This window comes from Sapajus apella, unplaced genomic scaffold (genome assembly GCF_009761245.1).
Source record: "Sapajus apella isolate SASKATOON/1434 unplaced genomic scaffold, GSC_monkey_1.0 scaffold11, whole genome shotgun sequence".
Lineage (NCBI taxonomy): Eukaryota > Metazoa > Chordata > Mammalia > Primates > Cebidae > Sapajus > Sapajus apella.
The window spans coordinates 36,979,255-36,992,545 of record NW_022436951.1 but is presented as its reverse complement, the minus strand read 5'-3'; positions in this window follow the sequence as shown (position 1 = coordinate 36,992,545).

Genomic DNA, 13,291 nt, shown 5'->3' with positions numbered 1-13,291 from the left:
CCCCCGCCCCCTCAGCCCCGCCTCCGACCCGCAGCCCCGGCCTCCGACCCGCAGCCCCGCCCCTCCGACCCGCAGCCCCGCCCCTCCGACCCACCTCCGCCTCCGCAGCACGGCGTCTGCCTCTGCAGCACGGCGTCTGCCTCTGCAATCGTGGCCTCGGACGCTCCACCCCGCAGCCTCAGGCCCCGCCCCGCGCCCCCAGGCCCCGCCCCTCAACCCCGCCCGCCCGTGCCTAACTGCAGCCTCGCGGCGCAGCGGTCCTAACGCGTTGGTTCCTTGCAGTCGCGCAGAGGTGGATAAAACTAGCGGTGCCCCCTTCTGCCTCCCAGCTGTTTCTTGCTGCCAGTGCATACTCGGGCCCTGTGCGTGCGCTTCCACTGGGGAAGCTGTCCCCTGGGGTGGGAGGGTCGGAGCCCCCGTGGGCTTCAGGTTACTTGGAAAAACTCCTGACCCTCGGAAGCGAAGCTTCTGGGAAGGCCGCGTGGAGCTCCCTGGCGCGGGATTTAGGATTCGGCATGCAGGCTTCCTCTAGGGACGCGCCTCCTCGCTCGCCGCGGAGGACCAGGCGCTGTCCGTTCTGAGGCCCCTGTGCCCCGGCTCCCCCACGGCGGCTGTGCTGGAACCCCGCATGTGCTGGACGCGTGTGCCAGGAACCCCGAGTCCAAGCCAACACCAGCGAGATTCTTAAAACTGCCCTTGAAAAAAATGTAGCGAAACCTTAATGAAGTAAACATGTTTGTTTTTGAATAATAATCACATTTAGAATATTGCAACAGTTTTATAAGAAAGCAACATCTAGAGATGTTTCAGGGGTTGGAGTTCAGAGGCTAAGCATGTTTGTGATGAGGTAACCTAGTCTCCGTGTCTTCGCATCCTGCTGTGCCCTACCCTTTACTGAAGAGGGTTGCAGAGTGACTATGTGCAATGGCCAAACCGCACATGCCCAGTGCTCTGCCCTCCCCAAGGCGCCTCTCCCAACTGCTGATGAGGAACATGTCCCACCCTGACCACTTTCAGATAGTCCAAGACTCACTCTATTTTAATGGAAAACCACAGTCAGGTTTGCAAATGTTTGGACAACGCGGATCTGAAGACCTCCGGAAAGGGGAGCCTGGCGCACCCCCTGCGCAGGAAGAGTTGGCTGTGCACGTGAAAGAGTGCTGCGGTGGGAGGAGAGCCCTTTCTGCCCTGTATCCCTATATTGTTTAGACCACTACTTTTCCTTTTGTGGAAAAAAAAAAAATCTCTGGAGGAAGATGATAGAGTCCTTTATTAAAAGGCATTTAGCCTACCGGAATGTCTTCTGCTAAATGAGGTCCTCTGTCAGCCTTATAGCTGCCCCAGACCTAACTAAGAAAGGTGGATGGGAAAGGCTACAGGATCTTGAGCCACCCCAGCCGTTCCAGAACGCTCCTATTAGTCATTCAGAGGCTGTTTATAATTTTTATCTCAGGCTTCTGCTTTCAAATCACCTCTGGGATCCTGGGAAGAAGGTCAAATGGTCTACCAGGCGGGAAGAACCTACACATTGTAGGATGTTTACTTAATCAAGCGCCTTGTTAGTGTAGAAGCCCATCTGTAAATGCAAAATTGAGCTCACAGTGCTGTGGCAGCAGCGATGCTCTTTAGAGCAGTGTCACTGGCTTCCAGGAGATATGTGTTCGCCAAGGAGGAGAAAACCAAACAGGACGCTGTCCCTGACTTAAAATGAAAAAGTGCTTTATGAAACACAATGAGCCTCTCCTGCAGGTCATTCTACAGAATGCCAATTACATATTTACTCTTCCTGCTTGAGAAACAGGAAAGTGTTGTGTTGTCCTGGAGAGCCATCTGCATGGGGTTGCTGCTCCTTCATGGAAGGAGGAAAATTGTCACTTACCGTATAAGCAGAGGGTTCTTACAAGTTTTGTTCTGAATTTCTGTAACTGAGCTCCATCCTTTATTTGCATGTTTGTTAAATCTGCAGTGGAGCAGAAAATAGAATTTTTAAAGCACACTCCCCTGGCCTTTTCTATTTTGCATTTTTTAAGGGACAGAAAACCCCTGTCACATTGGCAATCATCCGGAATAATATTTTAAATGCATCTTTGTGTTTGTTAAACTTGCTTAAAAGAAAGTAAGTTTCCTGGATTTTGATGCAATTTCGAAATGCAGCATGTTAATTTCTAGATATTTTTCTTCTTTTTTTTTCTTAGCATGTTAATTTCTTAATAGATGCACTGGCATTGGAAAAGCTAAAGTAAGATGAATATAATTCTAGGAACTCTAAGCTTACTTTGCTTTTTTCTGGCTTTCTTTAGCTCTACACACCTATTTTTCAATGCACTTAAAGAAAAAGGCATGGAATTGTGAATGGTTTGTTTTTTATTCACAGGTTGAGCTTTATTTTGTCTTTTACCTGACAATTCTTTCCATTAAATTCCAGAATATGGATGAGCAAGCAGAGAGAAAGGACTCAGGGAGACAGAAGCCTTAAAATTAAAAAATGAAACAAACAAACAAAAAAACATGCTATGCCTGGCTCCCCAAGTTGATTTTTTGTTTACGATTATTACGAATCCTCTACAAGCGTTTTTGTTGGGAAATAATGTTGATTCAGTTCCCCGGCTGTGCGCCCCACGGGAGGCCTGCAGCTGCCGGTTCTGCCCAGCAGGGGGAGCTCTGCACTTTTGTCATGAACCCTGGCTCTCAGAAGGGTTCTTTCCTACGGAAGCCCTCCTTCTGCACACCAAGCACAGGCTTAGGAAAGAAAAGAAACAAAAGGTGTATTTCAAATCCGCCCAATGCCATCCTTTTTCAAACATGTTCCTCGTGTATATTTTAAAGGGGCCATTTCCACAGAAGCAAAGGCTGCATCAGCCAGTGGCGGCAACACTTCTAAAGTGCTTGGGAGGGGACTTCCAATAAGAGCTTTACAGACACCATTGAGAAATTAGACACTCCCTTAAAAAATAATCACAATATCACTTACATGGAATTGTTGTGGCTGAAAGGGCTAGGAATACTTGCATGTCTCTCCGATTGAGGTGGAAAGGGGAGCACCTACATTTTTTCCGGACTTCATGGGCCTCCTCGCACCCCTGGTGCCTGTCTTTTGTCTTGGTGTAGCAATGGTGAGACAAGACGAGTGTACCATAAATCATATTTTTATAAGAGTCACCCCCAAATTTTTGATAGGTCTTAAAAGTTTTTTTCTATAGAAAATACAGTGCCCCCGAGAAATGCCCATTCTGATAATGAGAATTTGCCCTCACAAGACATTTCTGCCCAAAAGACATTTCTTGGGCCGGGTGTGGTGGCTCATTCCTGTAATCCCAGCACTTTGGGAGGCTGAGGCAGGTGGATCACCTGAGGTCAGGAGTTTGAGACCAGCCCGACCAACATGGTGAAACTCCATCTCTACTAAAAATATAAAAAATTAGCCAGGCATGGTGGTGCATGCCTATAATCTCAGCTACTCAGGAGGCTGAGGCAAGAGAATTGCTTCAACCTGGGAGGTGGAGTTTGCAGTGAGCCAAAATCACACCACTGACTCCAGCCTGGGCAACAGAGCAAGACTCTGTCTCAAAACAAAACAAAACAGAAAAAAGACATTTCTTTGCATCAACAAAACCACACTCCATTTTGTTATTCTGGCAAGGTCCCAGTGGTTTGTTAGTTTATAGAATTAGCCATCTTTCACTATTGGGATGGAATAATTTTGATTATTTTCTTTTGCCTTTATCTTTTATTTTTGTTTCTGTTTTGTGGAGGAATGGAATAGGCAGGGATTTACATGACATTTTCAAGTTTAAACATAAATATTACAATATTATTTGTTAATTATTGAAGTAATGCCATGTCACTAATTTTAACTAATTAGGCATTTAAAAAAAAATCTTTGCTTGATAAAGAGTTTTTCAGAACCAACTAGCTTAGGTTTTCTTTTAAACCAAGGAATATTTTATCTCTGTCTTCCCTAGAACATGCTTGAAAATCAGGTATTATTATCATTATATTTGCTTCGAAAGCTAAGGCACAGGCAGGCTAAGTGACCTTAACATCAATGAAAACATGGACTTGTAAAAAGCACTGAGTAGATTCTGTAAACCTGCGTGCTGATTCCAATATCCTCATGAAGTATCCAATGGCCTAAGATAAAATGTGTTTTTATCTCCCAGACCCTGTGGTCTAACCATCTTAAACCAGGGAAAGAAATGACAAAATGTGGCAGAAAGATCAGACTTGGTTTCCAGCCAGTTCTGTCATCGTTTGGAAGAAGACAGATGCTGGTTACCTTGGGCCGGTAGAGCAGGACCCGGAAATTGACCACAAGAGGCAGATTTGTGTGGGGAAACCAAAAGCACTATCTGTTTTCGGCTGCTTGTGGACCTGGGCACCAGGCACAGTGCTCAGAGCAGCCATCCCAATGCAGATTTCACCATGCACGGACTGTGGCATGAGAGCCAAGCTGCAAGAGCTGGTGAGTGGCAGACAGAAGCTGCAAACTAGGTCTTTCTGCCTGTCTCTGGAACCTGCCTTTTCGCCGGCTCCTTGCACCTGCTCACTGCCATATTGTATGCATCCACACAGGAGGTTCTTTTTCTGCAAGAGAAAAGAACAAAACATAATAAGAATTTCAAGATTACATCCCCCTTATTAAATCGATTTTACACCAGATAATTTCACAACCTTTTTATATAATTCCAGATTTGATTAGACACTTCCCTTCTCAGTTCTGAAGCCTCCACAGATTTAGTCAACCAAAACATTTTCTCACAAAATCCACGAAGAGTAATAGTTAACACAATTTCTAGTGGTCACATAAAAATATATATATATATATATATTTCTACCTATTGATTCATTTAAAATTAGAAATCATTGCTAAGCATTTTAAGAAAATTATTAGGACCAGTTTGAAATTTAATTTGGGTAGAAAAGTCAGTTGGCAGGAATGATGTATTTACTTTTAAATTTAGTCATATCCACATTCATGTCAACATTTACGGTGACAAAAATAAAGACTAATATAAACATAATTTTAACAGAATATATATATGTATATATATGTGTGTGTGTGTGTGTCTGTGTGTATGTGTGTGTGTGTGTGTGTGTGTGTGTGTGTATATATATATATATATATATTTTTTTTTTTTTTTTGAGACAGAGTCTCACTCTGTTGCCCAGGCTGGAGTGCACTGGTGCAATCTCAGCTCACTGTAACCTCTGCCTCCCAGGCTCAAGCGATTCTCCTGCCTTAGCCTCCCGAGTAGCTGAGACTACAGGTGCCTGCCACCATGCCTGGCTAATTTTTGTATTTTTTAGTAGATATGGGGTTTCACCATATTGGCAGGCTGGTCTTGAACTCCAGACCTCATGATCTGTCTGCTTCAGTTTCCCAAAGTGCTTGGATTACATGCATGTACTAACGTATTTTTAATGCACAGTTGAGCTGGTAAAAATACAGGAATCTCTTCAAAGTGAGATGGGACAAAAGAGCTTAACTCCACAGGAGAAAGGAGCACTGAAGCCATTTGCCCTAGATTTGAACAGGGTGGGGTGTAGATCCGTCTTGGGTGGGAAGCAGATGGAAGGTTACAGGCCGCAAAGAATGGCAATGGAGACAAGGTCTGGGGCCAGAACTAGGGGATATCATGTAAGTGACAACCCCATCCCCAAAAGCTGAGACTCGCATAGGGAGATATCTTCGGAGGAAGTAAAAAAAAATGCCCCAAAGAGGAAGAAGGTAGGATAACCTACGTTTATCCTAACTGTGGGTGGATCAGAGAAAAACACACACACACACAAACACAAAAGAGAGAATCCTCCTCTATTTTTTTTCCCTTGGACATCAGACTCCAGTTTCTTCAGCCTTTGGACACTGGGACTTGCACCAGTGGCTTGGCAGGGACTCTCAGACCTTCATCCACAGACTGAAGGCTGCACTGTCGGCTCTCCTTGTTTTAAGACTTCAGGACTTGGACTGAGCCACTACCAGCTTCTGTCTTCCCCAGCTTGCAGACAGCCTATTGTGGGACTTTGCTTTGTGATCCTGTGAGCCAATTCTCCCTAAAAAAAAGAAAAAAAAACCCTCCCTTTTATATGTACATATATGCTATTGGTTCTATCCTTCTGGAGAACCCTGACTAATACAATATGCCAGAGCCTGCGGTGGAGACCAGAGAGAGACGTGGAGATTCCCTTGAAGCCCAAGGCACCTTCTCCCAGACCAAGGCAACACCTACTAAAGGAGGGGAGAAGCAGAGCATGAGAACTGAGATAAATCAGCCTGAGGCACTGTCCATTTCCAGTTCCCAAGAGCCAGGCATAAATAAGTGACCAGAGAGAATCCCCCTCTCTTAACAAACAAAAACAAAAAAACTTCAGGTTTTCAACTGACAATAGCTACAGTGGGGCAGGAAAGATGAAAGAAACTCCTCCAGGGCATTCCAGACAAAGCAAGATCTCCATGTGGATCAAAAGTCTGGGCTGGACTGGAGAGGTTTGTACATCCTCCAACAATGTACAAATCACCATTTGAGTTGTAAATCAAAGAGAGATCTCTCAATTTGAAAAAACTGGTGATTTGGGTGTCATGAAAGAATTGGGGGAATTTTGCTAGTGCTCAGAAATCCACATACTGCAGAATGGAAAATCCTGAGCCCACTTTCAAAATATTTGAAGCTAGTAGTGAACTGAAGCAAGCTTAACTTGCCAAATAACTCAGACACAGTTTAACTGTAAAATACGTCTATTCAGTGACATGAAACCAGTTTCTGACACAAGAAGGGAAATTGTGTGCACATCAGGCTCTGCTGTTCTGATGTCTCACGATAAAGAATGGAATAGTTAATAGCTAGACAGACAAATGGGCCAGATGTTGAAATTATTTGATACGGGCTTTAACTAAAAATGTGCTAAATAATATTTTGGCAAACATGTACAGCATGTAGGAAGAGACGGCGAATACGACCAGAGATATGGAAGCTATGAAACAGAATGGAGTGGAAGTGCTACATGTGAGAAATACAATATCAGAAATAAGCACTTCATTGGATTTCATAATAGAGTGACTTGGCAGAGAAAATAATCGGTGAACTTGAGGACGTTATTAGAAAGTATTCAAGCTTAAATACAAAGTAAAAAATGGCAAATAAAACAATAACAACAAAAAAACAGAGTAGGTGATGATGTCTTTCTTTATGAAACAATATCTAATGACCCAACATACATATAATTGGGATCCAAGAAGGAGAAGAGAGAATGAAGAAGAAGAAATATTAAATATTTGCTGAGAATGGTCTAAAATTGATGAAAGACATAAGCCCACAAGTTTAAAACAATAAGAAAAAAAAAGGAGAAATGCAAAGTGCCTAAGCACATCTCAGCTAATTGCCAACCACCAAAACTAAAGAGCAGATTTTTTAAATGTGCCAGATAAAAGGTGCACATTGTGTACAGGAGAACAAAGATAAGTGCAGTCGCTGACTTCTCACCAGACTTAATAGTGGCCAGCAACAACAGACAGATTTCCTCAAAGTACTGAAAGGATACATGAAAGCATGCATGCACACACACATGTGTACAAATAACTACCAGCCTAGAATTCCACATCCTGCAGGAATAGCCCACAGAAATGAAGATAAGCCAATCACAAAATATTAAATACTGTATCATTTCATTTTTGAAATGACAAAATTGTAGAAAGAGAAGACAGATTTGTGGTTACCAGGGTCATGGATGGATGTAGGGAGGAGACAGTTAAGTGTTTCTAAAAAAGAGCAACATGAGAGATCCTTGAGGTGATGGAACGGTTCTATGTCTTGACTATATCAATGTCTATACCTGATTATGATATTGTACTATAATTTTTTCAGATGTCATTATTGGAGGAAACCCAGTAAAAAATATATGGGAGCTCTTTGCATTTCTTACAATTGTATGTGAATCTACTATTATCTCAAAAAGATTAATTTTACAATGAATAGAAAACATAAATTTTCAAGAGATAAAAGCTAAGAGAACTCTCCCTCAGACCTTCTCTTCAAAAATACTACCATTAGCTTGCAGTGGCTCATGCCTGTAATCTCAGCACTTTGGGAGGCCAAGGCAGGCAGATCCTTTGAGGTCAGGAATTCAAGATCAGCCTGGCCAATATGGTGAAACGGTGTCTTCCCAAAAGATACCAAAATTAGCTGGGTGTGGTGGCATGTAGCTGTAGTCCCAGCTACTCAGGGGGCTGAGGCACAAGAATCACTTGAACCTAGGCAAAACCATTCAGGACATAGGTGTAGGCAAGGACTTCATGACCAAAACACCAAAAGCATTGACAACAAAAGCCAAAATAGACAAGTGGGACCTAATCAAACTCCATAGCTTCTGCACAGCAAAAGAAACAGTCATTAGAGTGAACCGTCAACCAACAGAATGGGAAAAATTTTTTGCTGTTTACCCATCTGACAAAGGGCAGATATCCAGAATTTACAAAGAACTAAAACAGATTTACAAGAAAAAAAACTAACAAGCCCATTCAAAAGTGGGCAAAGGATATGAACAGATACTTTACAAAAGAAGACATATATGAGGCCAACAAACATATGAAAAAATGCTCATCATTACTGGTCATCAGAGAAATGCAAATCAAAACTACATTGAGATACCATCTCATGACAGTTAGAATGGCGACCATTAAAAAATCTGGAGACAACAGATGCTGGAGAGGATGTGGAGAAATAGGAACACTTTTACACTGTTGGGGGGAGTGTAAATTAGTTCAACCATTGTGGAAGACAGTGTGGCGATTCCTCAAGGACCTAGAAATACAACTTCCATTTGACCCAGCAATCCCATTACTGGGTATATATCCAAAGGATTATAAATTATTCTACTATAAGGACACGTGCACACGAATGTTCATTGCAGCACGGTTTACAATAGCAAAGACCTGGAACCAACCCAAATGCCCATCGATGATAGACTGGACAGGGAAAATGTGGCACATATACACCATGGAATATTATGCAGCCATCAAAAACGATGAGTTTGTGTCCTTTGTAGGGACATGGATGAACCTGGAAACCATCATTCTCAGCAAACTGACAGAAGAGCAGAAGATCAAACACCGCATGTTCTCACTCACAGGTGGGTGTTGAACAATGAGAACACATGGACACAGGGAGGGGAACACTGCACACTGGGGTCAGTTGGGGGAAAATACGGGAGGGACGGTGAGGGGTGGGGAGCTGGGGAGAGATAGCAAGGGGAGAGAAGCCAGATGTAGGTTTTGGGGAGGAAGGCAGCAAATCACACTGCCACGTGTGTACCTATGCAACATCTTGCATATTCTTCACATGTACCCCAAAACCTAAAATGCAATAAAATAAATAAATGGAAAAAAATAAAATAAAATAAAATAAAGAAAAAAAAGAATCACTTGAACCCAGGAGGTAGAGGTTGTAGTGAGTCACGATGACACCACTACATTCCAGCCTAGTTGGCAGAGGGAGACCCCATGTCAAAAGAAAAACAAAAAAATACTACAATAATTGCCTCAGGCTGAAGAAAAATTACAACAGATTTAACCCTGAATCTGTAAGAAGCAATGAAGACCACCAAAAAGGGTGCATATTTGTATAAATATAAAAAACCTTATAAATATGTGTATGAGGGAGAGAAAGAAGAGTATGCTTATTCTTAAAACTGTGCATATATAGCCATGAATGGTAAATTTCATAATTTAAGAAAAGGAAAGAGAGAAAAATATCAAGGGAGGCAATACCATCTGGAGAATGTCTGTCACATGTGGCGCCACACACGGGGGATGAAAATAGACTTCTATTTTGACAGCAAAGAAACCGACAGTGATAAATACATGTGCTTAGTAAGTCAAAGTAGTCCCATGTAGAGGAAGTGGAGAAGCAGGAGGAGGAGGTGAATTACATGAGTTCCTCTGGCCTCTCAGGTGTACTAAAGCCAGTTTTCAAAACCTGTGTTAGTAGCCAAATGGAAGCAAGTGCACATTGCTACGCTATTGCGGTTGACCCCTCAACAGCATGGGTTTGAGCCATGCAGACTTTTTTTTGGCCTTTGCCACCCCTGAGAGACAACAGAGACGACCAGAACAACTTCTCTTCCTCTTCCTCCTCCTCCTCTCCAGCATACTCAGCAAAAGACAACCAGGACGAAGACCTTTGCAGTGATCTGCCTCCACTTAATGAGTAGTAAATACATTTTCTCTTCCTTGTGAGTTTCTTAATAATATTTTCATTTTTCTAGGTTACTTTATTGTATCAATACAGTATATAATACACACAATATAGAAAATGTGTATTAATTAGCTGTGTTATCGGTAAGGCTTTCAGTCAACAGGCTATTAGTAGCTAAATTTGGAGGGAATCAAACAATTATGGGCTGTGTAGAGGGTTGGTGCCCTTAACCCCATATATTTCAAGGCTCAACTGTAATTAATATTTTGTAATTCATATTTTAAAATGTGCCTCATGTGAGATCCATTTAAAAGAAAGAACGTGATCACTAATATACTGAATACAAAATCAATTTGAGGTGAACCATGGACCCAGATGTAAAAGATAACCCAATCAGGAAACTTCTAGTAGAAAACACAGAAGACTATATCTGTGATCTTGGGGCAAGGAAAGATTTTTTAGGAGATAAAAAACATGCTGATAAAATTTAAAAGATGATTAATTATACTTGATCAAGATAAAAAAAAAAGTCTGGCTTGGCACAGTGGCTCATGCCTGTAATCTTAGCACTTTGGGAGGCAAAGTGGTTAGATTGCAAAAATACAAAATTTAGCCAGCTATGTGGGTCGCAGCTGTACTCTTAGCTACTTGGGGGATTGAGATGGGAAGACTGGTTGAGCCCAGAATGCAGAGGTTGCAGTAAGCTGAGATCGTGTCACTGAAGTCCAGCATGGGTGACAGAATAAGACCTTGTCCAAAAAAACCAAATCTCCATCACAAAACATTATCAATAAAATAAAAAGGTCAGTCACAGACTGTGAGAATGTATTCATAAGAAAGAGGATTTGTATCAAAGTACATGAAGAACTTCTGAAACTAAATAATAATAAGACAACACAATTTAAAAAGAGAAAAAGGCAAACAGGCTGTTCACAAAAGAAGTTGTAAAAGTGGCAAATAAGCACATGAACACCTGCTCAACTTAACCGTCAAGAAAATACACCTTAGACACTGGAGGAGCTGTGACCGCATGCTGCCCTAGAGGACCTGCAATGCACAAGGCTGGCCGCAGCCAGTACTGGGAGGAAAGTGGAGTCTTGTTTGCTGCTGGCAGGGGCAGACAATGGTACAGCTGCTTTAGCAAACTGCCCTCTCCTAAAATAACATACGTCTATCCTATGACTTAGTGATTTCATTCCCAGGTATTTGTCCAAAACAAATGCAATATATCCATAAAAGTTCCTTTACAAAAGAGACTTTTATAATAGTCAAATCTGGATTGTTTAATCAACACGTGGATAAGCTACGCTTTGTTCATGCACTTGGGTAGCAACACTCAGTAGTAAAAAGGAATGAAACACCACCCCCAATACGCAATAGTCTCAAGAGTAACGGGCTGTGGGGAGTACAGTAAACACAGAAGTGTACACCCCAGGTGATTTAACCCCTGCAAACTTGTAGAAATAAGCAAGAGAGGCTGAGGGTGACAGAAACCTGATCAGTGTGCGCTTTGCAGTGGGGGACTCACGGGAAGGAAAATTAGATTCCTTTCTGGGACGCGGAAGATGCTCTGCGTCTTGACAGGCATCAAGGTACACTTGAGATCTGAGCAATTCCGTGTGTAAATTGCACTAAAATTAAAGTTTCCCTTGGGTGCATTTGCATAATTATGTCACCCTCGAAGCCGAGAGAGCATGGCAGACACCACCGTGGTCCTCCGAGATTCCTCAACAAAACTGTTAAGAGGAAAAAGGGCAGAATCTGAGAGCAATACACGAACCACCAGCTCTGTCTGTCCCTCCCTCTTCCCTCTGCAGTTCCCTGTGCTGGGAGCTCTGCTGGTTCCAGGATAGCAGCTGATGGATGGTGAGGACTGGCTGCTTTCTGGGGAAAGATCACTGTTCTTGCCTTGTGGAAGTTCTAGAAAGAAGAAAATCTTTGCCAGCTGGGATGATTAATTTTATGTATCAACTTGACTGGGCTTTGGTGTATGGTAGTTTAGTCAAAGACCAGTTTAGATGCTGCTGTGAAGGTCTAGTCCAGATGTGATTAACATATGTAATCAGTTCACTCTAACTGAGATGACCCTCAATGATGTGGGTGAGCTACATCCAACCAGTGGAAGACCTGAAGAGCAAAGAGGTGTTCCAAAGAAGAAGACGGAAAAAATAAATTCTGCCTAAAGACTGCAATATGGAAACTATGTGAGTTTCCAGCCTGCTGCCCTGAGGAATTTGGACTCAAGATGGCAATATCGGCTCTTCCCTAAATTTCTAGATTCTGATGCCTGCCCTGTGGATTTCAGACTTGCCAACCTCTGCAAACATGTAAGAAATTTCATTAAAATTTCTCTCTTCTATCTATCTATCTATCTATCTATCTATCTATCTATCTATCTATCTATCCATCCATCCATCCATCCATGCTTCCATCATCTGTATTGTATTAGTCAGGGTTCTCCAGAGACACAGAGCCAATGACCCATGTAGGTATCCGTCCTCCTGGCTCTGTGTCTCTGTAGAACCATGACTAGCACACACCAGCTCTGTGTTCCTCTGCGCCCACACAGCATCCCAAATTGGAGGAAGCAGGTGGTCCAGTGTGAAAGGTCATTTATCTGAAAGAACACATTCCTGAAGTGATTGATGAGTGTGCCTTTCAGCTGGCATATTTGGGGACAGGGGCATTCATATTTGTGAGTCCAGATTCCCTAAAATGGGATGCTTCATTGCTCATCACATAACTCTTCATGATTTACCTGTTTATTATTTCCTCAATGAAAAATAGTAGTTGGCTGCAAAGCTGTGAAACTGCAATCTCTCTCCATCTCAGGGTTTGTGGGCTTTTTCAGCACAAGGACCCTCTTTCTTTTCAGGGCAATTATGGTTGATTACTCCAGTGTGAGCTCAGCAGTGAGGGAACGTCAGGCTTCCAAAGCCATTTTCGGATTGATTCCTTGGTTGTGACTGGAAGCCCAGGGTGAACTGGGGTAGGAGGGCTTAGTTCACCCCAACACAAGCCCAAGCTTGGGGCCCCACTCACACTCAGGCCCCTCCTCCCCTCCCCTTCCCTTAGGATTTATTAAGCCCTTTGCTTCTGTGTCC